Raw genomic sequence first — 11,794 nt, 5'->3', positions numbered from 1 at the left:
CAGAACTGCAGTGTTTCTCAGCACCTCGGAGAGCTGAACAAGAGCAACGGTAGCCGGGGACCACTTTCACCCTTTGGCTTTGGTTAGTTGAAGGAGGCCATCGGCAGCAAACTCATCCCTGCTTTGATGAAACATCATCTGAATGATGTGGACATGGATTTGGTCTACTAATACTACACGGAGCTGCGGGACTCTGCGCTGGTCGTCTATCCGTGTGGAGGCAAAGCAAACGCGGGCAACATTCTGCTGAAGCGAGCGTGGATCTGAAGCTGGATTGGTGACTGACGTACCTGCTTACTCCACAACACCGGCGCATAATGATGTACAAGACTTTGTGAGTATTCAACTAAAATTCGTGTTCCGTCAGCGTCAGTATCAGCAAGTACATGTAGTACAATTTGTTCCCAAAATAACTTCGGGACAGTCTGTTCATGGTTTTCATTTGTATTGGACTCGTTCTCTACACTTGCGATAATTTAGCAGCAATTCTAACGTTGTAGCGTTGTTCTCTTGTAATTATTTAGTGGAACCTGTATTGAGTAACTGAGTTTTATGTTTCGTTACATTGTCGACAGATCTCCTGTGTACCGGTTTTGTGGCACAATGATTATAGCCATTATATTTTGTCGTCTCCATTCTTGTGCAATCATGCATATGTAGGTTGGTTCTCTTCATGTTATTGTGACCAATTTCATAGATGTTGGTTGCCTTGTTGCTTTCTCTCCCCTCTCCTCTCACCCAAGCCATTCTGCATAAGCGAAGCTGTGGACGCAGCATACTGCTGCTACACTTCAACGCGGGAATGCGTATAATAATAATAATAATACTATCTTCAGACACGGTTGGGACTAGTAAATTACATGTAGTAGTAATACTATGAGGTACATGTACATGTACTAGTACTACTTTTTTTTTACGGGGTAACGGCCTCTTTGACGGGCAAAATAAAGTCATGTAGTCGTGAAAAAATTTGAGATACCATGAAAGGTAAAATAGAATTTTATTCAAGTACAATACATTGGGAAACTCCAAGAAATTCCACGTAAAACAGACGGAATTCAGTTTTTAATGGCCGATGCCTACCCCGGCACCATCCTGCGTCGACAGGCCTGTCACCATGGTCACTGTCAGGCGCCTTCTAGACCCTCGTACTCGTAGCCGGAGGTCGACTGCATGGATTAATTGGCTGCGAACTCGCACCCAAGCCATGATGATTGAACATGGCTTGTCCCACCTGAGGGCTATCTAGCGCTAGGCGACCAGCAAGTACGGTAGTACACTAGTACTACTACTACTCATCATCATCATCATCATCATCTGCGTTGCCGAAAAAATAATAAAAGTAAAATTTTAAAAATAATAATAAACGGCATTATGCAGCTATGTAAGCAGTAGATGCACAGTGCGACTGCCAGGCATCTCTGTCAGATGCCAACTGGCAATTCTCATGCAGAGACATACCAGTCCACGAAACGATGTTGTCAGCAAAGGAAATCTTCGGACGACCACGCTTTCTCTTACCATCCACGACACCAAACATCACGTCACGTACAAGCTCGCAGCCAGATGGGCGGCATGTGTGCCCAAAATAGGTCAGTTTGCGTATCTTGACCCTGGCTAGCAGCTGTCTCTGTACTCCCAACTCCACCAGGATACTGTCATTTGTGCGCTTCTCCATCCAGGATACTCTGAGCAGACGTCGGTAGCACCACATTTCTGCTGCCTGTATTCGTCGTTCATCTGTCTTCCGCAGAGTCCAACTCTCAGCTCCATACAGCAGGACAGACCACACTAAGGCATGCATTATCCGGATTTTCAGCTGTCTGGAGATGTTGTGGTCTTTCCAGATGTCAATTAACTGCAGCATACGCTCTTTCGCCATGGCAATTCTTGACCGAATATCGAGGCTGCAATCACCGTTTGTTGTCTTCCAGGATCCCAGATACTTGAAACTGCTCACCTCTGCAATTCGTTCTCCGTCGACCACAAGGGGCGTTGGAGCAGTATCGTTTGCACCAGCAGTACAGGTTCCGATATGCATGATCTTGGTTTTGGACAGATTCAGTGACAGGCCCTTCTCTCTTCCAGCGTCATTAACAGCATTGGTGAGGGTAGACACTTCTGATGGATGTGCACACAATCCCGTGTCATCTGCATATCGTAGGTTCGACAGCCGGCGTCCTCCGATTCTCACACCGATACTGTCCACATCAGCAACACGCATAACACTCTCAGTGTACAGGCTAAATAGATGTGGGGACAAAATACAGCCCTGCCGAACACCCTTCTTGATGCTACTACTACTACTAAGTAGTAATACTAGGTACATGTACATGTACATGACCCTGATTGTACATTTACTTTGATGACCCCGACGCAAGCATGCGGGCTCACTGGAATGTACAGCCCACCTGACAGATCTAGAGCTAGAGCTAGAGCTCGTACCCAACACTCTGGACCCAAACAATTAAAATACCGTCGGTTTGGTGCCGTTTCAACGATAGAAAGCTCTGTTCACATGGCGGGAGAACGATTAGAAGGGCAAGATTCCAACTAGGGTTACGTCACAAGTTGATCGTTGTTTCAGAAACCGAAATGCTAACCATGTCTTGAAAACACCCGAAAAACGGTACACGTAGCGTGCACGTGAACGGTAAAATGCTAGCCGTTAGGCCTTGACGGATTATGCTAATATTTTCGTGAAATTATGCTTTTCGCATTGGTATGGTATGGTATGGTACTGATTTATTTGAATTCGGTATCTCAACAGTACATTGTACAACTTGGGAAGATCCGAATGACATAGATACATAAACATATAAGTGGAGTAGGTGCTACAGCCGATTATTTTATCGCAGGTTGTGGGACTAAACTAATACCAGTATGCAAGTACACAAGAAATAAAAGCTGAATAAATACGACTGCATGACATTGGAGAAAAGCACCAACTAGAGCAAAACAAAGCGACACATCACTCATTGAAAACATTTTCAAAAAGGAGCTGTTTTAACCGGGTACATTGTGGCCCGCAAGATGGGCGTTAAATGCAGAAGACGTATTGCAAGACTTCATTTCAAAGGGCAGAGCAGTCCAAAGTAAAGCAATCCTACTAGACAATGAGCGATACCCGCATGCAGTCTTATATCGGCACAGGCGCGTGCTCGGCGATGGGCACGGGGGCACGTGCACCCCCAAAAAATTTAAATCTGGGTAATTGCAATTGTAATGTATGCAAATATGCTCTAAAATTCAAGAAAGGTTGCAAACAAATTGCAGAAAATTGGGGGGGGGGGGGGCTCCCCTCGGCTCCCGTGCACCCCCCTAGTTGGGGGGCCGAGCACGCCCCTGGCATAACGAAAGACTATTTGCAGAAGAGCCGCGAGTGGTGTAAGCAGGTGTACTGTGCCTACAAAATAGAGAATCTAAACTGGCAACCGGGTGAGCTACTTTACCCTGAAAGATAAATTTAATGAACAACTGTAAGAAACGGTGGTCCAGAGGACAGAGCTTAAGAGAGTGGTAAAGGGGGTCCACGTCAGCACAGTAATGGGCACCACAGGCAGCTCGGATCGCACGACGGTAAACAGCAAATAGGCGCTCACGGTATTTTGCAGATAAGCAGGGTAAGAACGATTGAAATGCAAATTCTAGATCAGATCGAATTACGCATAGCACATACATGTAAAGGCGACAAGCGCAAGGGGACAGTTGACGAAAAGAACGCCGTAGAGCACCAATTTTGCGTGACACCTTGGCAACAAGCTTATCACAATGAGGTGTGAACGAGAGCTTGTTGTTAATTACAACCCCCAGACAGCGAGCACTGGACACTTCTGTCAGCACTTTACCATCGATACAAATAGTGGGCGTGGGACAGATCGGCGAGCGCTTGGGAGCGATGAACATTACAACAGTCTTATTCTCATTGATAGTCAGGCCAAGTTGCTGAAGATCAGTAGCGAGTGCTGATAACGTGTGGGAAACTAAATCTGCAGCCTCCTTTGCCGTCGGACAGGATGTGTACACCGTTTTGTCGTCCGCAAAAGCGAGCAATTTCGTCCCGGATGTGTCAGCAGTTGCAGGAAAGGGCGAACATAGATGTTAAACAGAGTTGGGCCCAAGACGCTGCCTTGCGGGACCCCACGAGTGACAGGTAGAAATGGAGAGACCTCACCGCACCTGAGGACCCGCTGGGCTCTGCCAGAAAGGTAGGATTTAAACCATGAGAGTGCATTGCTGAAAAAATTGCAGAATTATGCTATTTTTATGCTAACATTTTTGAAGAAGGGCTGAGGCTTCCTGCAGCTTCATCTGTGAAAAGAATTCGGGTGGACACACCCATTCCCATAGCGCTGCATATCACATCCGAACCAGTTCCGTTATTTTACAACGTTTCGGCACTTGGCCATCGTCAGGTAATAACACAATAACACAGGTAATAACATTGTTATTACCTGACGATGGCCAAGTGCCGAAACGTTGTAAAATAACGGAACTGGTTCGGATGTGATTGCAGCGCTATGGGAATGGGTGTGTCCACCCGAATTCTTTATGCTAAAAGTTACCATAATTATTATGCCGCATTATGCTCACATATGCTGCTAATGCATAATGGTTCTGTGCAAAATAACAGGGGAATTTTTTTGTAGAGGGCGTTGTACTGTAGTAGCAAAAGTTCAACGGGGTCAACGCACCGTCCGACCTAGCTACGACCATCACTGATTGTAGTGGACTGGACATGTTATCAAGGGAGTCGTAAAGCGGGATTCACAGAAGCTTTTTTGCGATGCGACACGCGATGCGACGCGATCTGCGACGGACGCGTGCGATGCGAACTCGCGAAATACCATTCACAGAAGAAGTCAGCGATGCGACAAATTTTTGCAAAGTCTTGCTGATTTGAGTACGTCACCATGATATTTGCGCGGTTTGGTACAACCTGTACAAATTTATAGGCAACTCTTGCACCTTTGTACAACTTTGCTGTAGAAAAGGTCAAAATCGTACGCCAAATCGCATCGCATCGCATCGCAAAAGTTGAGCCAAGCTCAACTTCTGCGATGGCCAGCGATGGCCCAGTTGCGGCAGTTGAGCGGGGTGCGACATGGCTGCGATTTGGGGTTTTCCCGGTTTCGCGCCTGTCGCATCGCGTGTCGCATCGCAAAAAAGCTGCTGTGAATCCCGCTTGAAGCGGGATTCACAGAAGCTTTTTTGCGATGCGACACGCGATGCGACGCGATCTGCGATGCATGCGTGCGATGCGAACTCGCGAAATGCCATTCATTCACAGAAGAAGTCAGCGATGCGACAAAGTTTTGCTGATTTGGGTACGTCACCATGATATTCGCGCGGTTTGACACAACTTGTAAAAATTTATAGGCAACTCTTGCACCTTTGTACAACTTTGCTGTAGAAAAGGTCAAAATCGTACACCAAATCGCTTGTCGCATCGCATCGCAAAAGTTGAGCCAAGCTCAACTTCTGCGATGGCCTGCGATGGCCCAGTTGCGGCAGTTGCGTGGGGTGCGACATGGCTGCGATTTGGGGTTTTCCCGGTTTCGCGTCTGTCGCATCGCGTGACGCATCGCAAAAAAGCTTCTGTGAATCCCGCTTAACTCGTAAACCTACAACTAATTACTTCCTAGTGCATCTACTTGTACTTGTAGAACATGTACAACTGTATGAAATTTGATGCGAACGGGCGGATTATTACAATTTTATGCGATTCGTATGCAATTTGCCTCGAATTATGCGATTATTCGATTTTGGTAGGAATTATGCGAAAAATTATGCTAGCATAATCCGTCAAGGCCTACTAGCCGTACCATATCTAATGCTAAACATAGTAATGGTAAATGCTAACCATAGATTGAGAGGTTGCGCACAACGAAACTTCGTAAGATTTTGACCGTCCGGGTTCGAGTAACGGTTAGTTGCTACGAAGATCTGTCCGCAAACGGCAAACGCGACCGAAACAGAGCAGATCTACGAAAATATTACAACTGGACTCTTCGCACCCGCACGGCCGCCGCGCGCGTCGACTAGGCCTTGACAGATTATGCTAGCATAATTTTTCGCATAGTTCCTACCAAAATCGAATAATTCGAGGCAAATTGCATACGAATCGCATAAAATTGGAATAATCCGCCTGTTCGCATCAAATTCCATACAGTTGTACATGTTCTACAAGTACAAGTACAAGTAGGCCTGGGCGGATAATGCTAGCATTATACCGTATTTCCTCGATTAAAGGGGAAGTTAAGGCAAAAATTAAAATTTCACCAGTTGTAGTCTTCGGGGTGCTGAGTCGAATGGTCTTGGTCCGAGAAAGCTGAGACGCTCCCTTCCTACTTGAATCCCAATCGAACTCGCGCACTTCCACCGAAACTGGGTGACTGCGCCCTACTAGATGGGGATTTGTATGCAAAATGTCACTAAAAGCGCCGTTTCGTTCTTATAAAAGCACGGATGACCGCGATTGGCCCATATGTTGTAGTCTTTTGGACGCTGAGTCGACTGGTGTTGGTCCGAAAAGGCTGCGATGCAGCGTTCCTCCTTTATTCCCAATCGAACATGGTTGAACAAGTGGTCACGTGCTCCTGGGTGCCCAAATCACCTGGTCACCACGCCAGCAGGCGACAACTTTCACACCAAGGTTCAACTCGAGTTCAACTCGAGTGACAGGACTGCACCCAAAAAAAGGTCAAACGGGCTAGTAAGTAATTAGTTGTACCCTGCAGGCACGGTGACCAGGTGACTGGTGTACGCAGGAGCACGTGACCGCTTCTTCAACCATGTGATGGCGATAGCGAGGAGAACCTGGACGACATCGATCCAGCCAATCGAAGTACGGAGATACTACGTGGCTGTTTCTGGGCCTCACACAAAGGGAACACGCGCAGCAGAGCTCATGCGTTTGCAGCAAGTTCACCAGGAAAAAGGCTTGAAGCGCAGTGTGAAAACTGTTTTGAATTGAAGTCCTTGGCGATGAAGTGCTACTGAATGCCAGGCGAATGAGCGAGCAGATAGAGGCCTCCACTTGAGACTTTCCTCGCTGGACAGCTAGCTGCTAGGGATTGTATGGAGCAATAGCAGCATGAAATTAGCATTATGATCATGATTTTCCAGCATTTTCCATGCCGTCTACGCAGAACTACGAGTTACGTGCATAATACTGACCAAACCAAGCCATTTTTCCATACATGTACGTACTACTGGTGAATTGCTGGCATTACAGAGAAACAGCAGCATTACAAGTAGCATTATGATTATGATACAGTTTTTCTGGCATTGCCATTAGCATTATCCCGCAAAATAACTAGCATTATCCGCCCAGGTCTAGAAAAGGGTCTATGAGTCTGAATCATTCTGCAAATGTACACCAAATGTTATCAACTATCGACGGCCATCCACCCTAGACAACCGTGCATCCCCTACTGGTGCAGCACGGCTTGCACCGGATAGGCGAACTCGGCAAGCGCAAGCTACTACTAGTGTTTGCCTGGAGGTGCCTTCACGGGAAAGCTAGTGCCATGTTGTCTGTACTGTTCGTCAGATCTACTGGCAGGAGAACCCGTCATCAGAGGTCCAGTGATCTGCTCAGTCAGCCATCCTCCACTCGCTCTGGCGCTTCTCGGCCGTCCGTCGCAGGATCTGCACACTGGAACCTGCTGCCGGATGACGTTCGGACCATAGCAAGACAGGAAAAGTTTAGCATAAGTTGCCTACCATATTGTTGCTCAGACTAGCCCTCCCCCTAGCTCTTCTCGACCACCCCGTCACCCCTGATACCCGCTTGACTCCTGTGTCAGATTCTTCTTCTTTCGTAATTTTCTAATTCCTGTCCTCTCTTTTCTAAATGCGTCTTATCCATTCACCTTTATATCATTGGGCCTAGTTCCCGTTTATTGTGCGAATTAAAATAAACCAACCAACCAACCAACCAAGGCAACTGCTCAGCGCAAGCCCGTAGCAAACACCCAGGGATGACATCACTGCATATGGCTTTGCAGGGATTTATCCGTTCTAGGAGCCTCCAAGGAACTTGACGTCATCTGAGGTGGTTGACTGCAAGGTCAGCATAGAGTCTTGCGGCTGTGCACCAACACGAATGTGAAGCTGTGCTGGACGGGTCACGTACAATGCTGTGGTAAGCGTTGGAGACTTCTGTGATGTCGCACGTAACGTCGGCTATTGCCAATCAACAAAGCTCGGTTGGACTTCAGTTCAGCGGGGGTACACACACGTCAAGTACACACGGATTACGTGCGACTTAACCTCCCTAGTGGTCCTTAGCCTTGACTGTAGGGAGCCATAGGGCCGGCAAGAAACACATCACGCTAGCTGTCTTTGAAGGTACGGCTCGGGACAAATAGAAAAGAAAATCCTGTCAGCTTTTCCATTCTTTTGGTTGGTATAGTCAAGTATCTTACTGGTCTCGTCATCGTCCAGAGCAATTAGCTGTTGCGCTGATTCGAATTGTACTTCAACTGCTTTGTCAAGACTTAGTACCATTCGAGAAAACCAACATGTCACCTGGTGTAGCTGAATTAAGCTCGGCAAAGCCACGCAAAGATGTAGCATAAATACTGAGGCGCGACAAAACTCTTTCACTTCGCTTTGCATTTGAGTTAGTGGTGAGAGAGAGAGAGTTTTTCTCTTCGCTTGTTCAGTATTCCATCACGCTGCAGCAGCTGGCAACGGAAGATCCGCGCAGTGGAGAAGTCCTTCTTCGAGGAATATTTCACAAAGTTGAGCAAGAACTTTGTAGACCCGGATAAGTTGGCACGAGCGAAGTCTATATGCCACTTCGGCACAACTATTACTATCGCAACTACTGATGATGTGGAGGAAATGGAGGTTCCAGGCTACTGCATTTATGCTACAGAAATAAGACGTGTCATCAAGGTGGAAACAGGAAGAGCTGGAACTACAAGCGTACTGAAACTACGCAAGATTTATCCTGGTATTGAAGAGAGGTACAAAAGGAAGTTCTTGCATAAAGAACTGTTAATAACCCAGTATGTACAGAGATGTGAGGAAGAAATTCGACAGAACAAACGAGATTGGTTCATTGCAACCTGCAAGCCTAATTGGTACATGTGACATCACGAGGTCCAAGGTGTTGCGACCACGAGTTGGCTCATGGACGAGCTGCTCAAAACCATACATGTGGCACATCATCATCATCATCATCACAAGCTCATAGCCCTAAGGCCGTTGGGGCGTCACAGAGCAAGCATGAACAAGCGAGCGCGTGCAGCAGCTAGCAAGGACTACACTAGGGATGTCAGCGAACGCACTGCGCAGTCCTCTGCGCATGCATTGCGTCATCGATTTTTTGAACGTGATCACGGCCGACAGAGAAAACATGGCCGGGGTCAGTTTGCACCACTGAGAGTCGTAAAATCACTGTTCTTCTGTCCCCGCGACCATTCAAATCATACGCGATACTCGAGGACCCACGAACTCACCACGTTCTCCCCGGTCGATTTCTCTGAAAGTTTGCACATCGTGAAACACCAGTATGAGAGGTGTTCAGGCCAACTTTCAAGGAATTTCCCTGGTTGGATCGTTCCAAAATCGGACTTCCATTTCTCGCTCGCGGCCATTTCTTGCGCGATGGAAGTGCCCTGCCCTGGTGAATAACCAGCATCGCGCTTGGTAGAGAGTTGCTGCAATCAGCTCCCTGATGTCTTCGCTGCCATTGCCAGAAGCGATGGACCATGAATTTGTTTGAGAGTCTCTGGATGCTACTATTCCTCAGCCTACTTTTCAGCCATTCCGTGCATCTTCTTCGCACGATTTATTTTGCAAAAAAATGAAAGTGTTCATGAGTTTTCTTGTCGGCCGCGCGTAGATGGGCCAGGCTGACCTGCGCAGATGGGCTGCGCAGTGCGTTCGCTGATATCCCTAACTACACGTCAGGTGCAGTCCATGAAATAATATGATTAACATCCTACTCCCCATGCTAGAGTATAGAGTAGACACACACGTGTGCAGGACGCGACACACCAAAAGACACGAGAGTGAGTTTGGAAGACTGGGAATGTCGGGCAGAGTAGCTGGCCTCAATTGAGTGCGCGTTAACGAATCGTGTGGTCGGCCTACCGAGGGCAGGAGCTATATGACCAAGTGGGTCGGCCTGCGCTGAGCAGAAGCGGTTTGTGACCCATGCGAGTTGGTGGGTCGGCCTGCGTTGAGCAGGAGCGGTTTATGACCCATGCGAGTTTAATAGTAGTGCGCGAGAGGCCAGTTGCGGAGGAGTGCCCATGCCGACATTCCCATTAGGGCCAGAGGAGATAGCGGGTGATAACAGCCAATATAGATGGTAAGTATGTATTGCACAAGAGCGTTGTTCTAGAGGCATAAAGTCAGACTGATATTGTGGATTAGGATCGACAGAGAACGCTATCTGCATCCTAAGTGAATGTCTTTGCACTTACTCAGTGATCGGCTGGACCATGGTGTCAGGCCGCTCCGCAGCTGTAGGAGGAATGGTCCTGAAAGCATCCATCTTGTTCCGGGACAGGGCATCAGCGATGGTATTGGAAATTCTTGGCAGGTGCGATGCTCGGATCAGGAAATTGTGCTTCACACAGATCGAGTACAGGGTGCGGATGAGTGCCATGACTGCAGGAGACCGGCTCGTGCCCGTCTTCAGGCACTCCACGACAGCTTGGTTGTCGCACTGAAAGTTGGCTTCTGTACAAGTTGGACGGAGCGGTTAGCCCCCACAGCTAGCTGGACCACATCGGGCTCCACATCCAGCTGGTCCAGGAGGAGGTCGTCGAAATCAATAAACTCGCCGCGCCAATTCGCCCGCGGAGTTTATCAGGTAGTACAGAGAGCGACGGACGAGCAGCCGGCGGATGGCCCACTGCATGAACGAAGCTGGAGTTGACAGGCGGCACGACGGCTGCAGAAAGATTCCAACTGCTCTACTCGCTCCATCAGGGGCTGGAGGACCTGGCCGACGGCCTGAGAAACAGCCGAAGCAAGTACATCAGGGGCCACACTCAAAGGTGGCGGCAGAAGAAACTGACGGCGCAACGTCGGAGACAACACAGGCCGCGGAGGAAGATAATGGAGTCCCGGTTGGTTGACGACGAACAGGAGTTGGCCTGGTTGGTTGGTTGTTTTTTTTTTATTTCACTTCGCACATTCAAACGGGATGACGACCCAATAAAATGACGGCGCAGGCTTAGCCTAGAAGTGGCTATGGAAGAACATAGTAAAAGCTATGGAAGCACATAGTAAGAGAATAGGATACTAATAACTGCGAGTAAACGGCCTCGCACGCGCATTACTGCCTGCAGCCGAAGTTTGAGTTGCCGCCCCGGGATCAGGGGCCTGGCACATTCAAGGCGGCGGCAGAAGAAACTGACGGCGCAACGTCGGAGACAACAGAATCCGAGTGGGGAGGTATTGGAGTTCTGGGCGGTTGAAGACGAACAGGATTTCGCCGCACACGCACATTACGTCCTGTATCCGAAGTTTGAGCTGCCACTCTGGCCGATGGCGTCTTTTGTCTGGTCGAGAAACGAGCCATCGTGAGAATATAATACTCAAATAATCTCTGGCCGCTGAAGACACGTAGTGTGACGGGACTGAGCTGAGAGAGAACAAGGAAAGCGAATACTGAAGACGGCAGCCAATCGGCAGAACTAGGACTGACACTCTGAAGCAGGACGGAGGCAAACTCAAATCAGAAATCAGAATTTTTGAGTTCAGAATTTGAAAGCTGACTGCACTCTGCAGGCAAGGAAACTGGAAAGACAGCAAGCTCTGTTGT

Source organism: Sycon ciliatum, chromosome 2 (assembly GCF_964019385.1).
Source record: "Sycon ciliatum chromosome 2, ocSycCili1.1, whole genome shotgun sequence".
Taxonomy (NCBI): Eukaryota; Metazoa; Porifera; class Calcarea; order Leucosolenida; family Sycettidae; genus Sycon; species Sycon ciliatum.
This window is presented reverse-complemented; position numbering follows the sequence as displayed.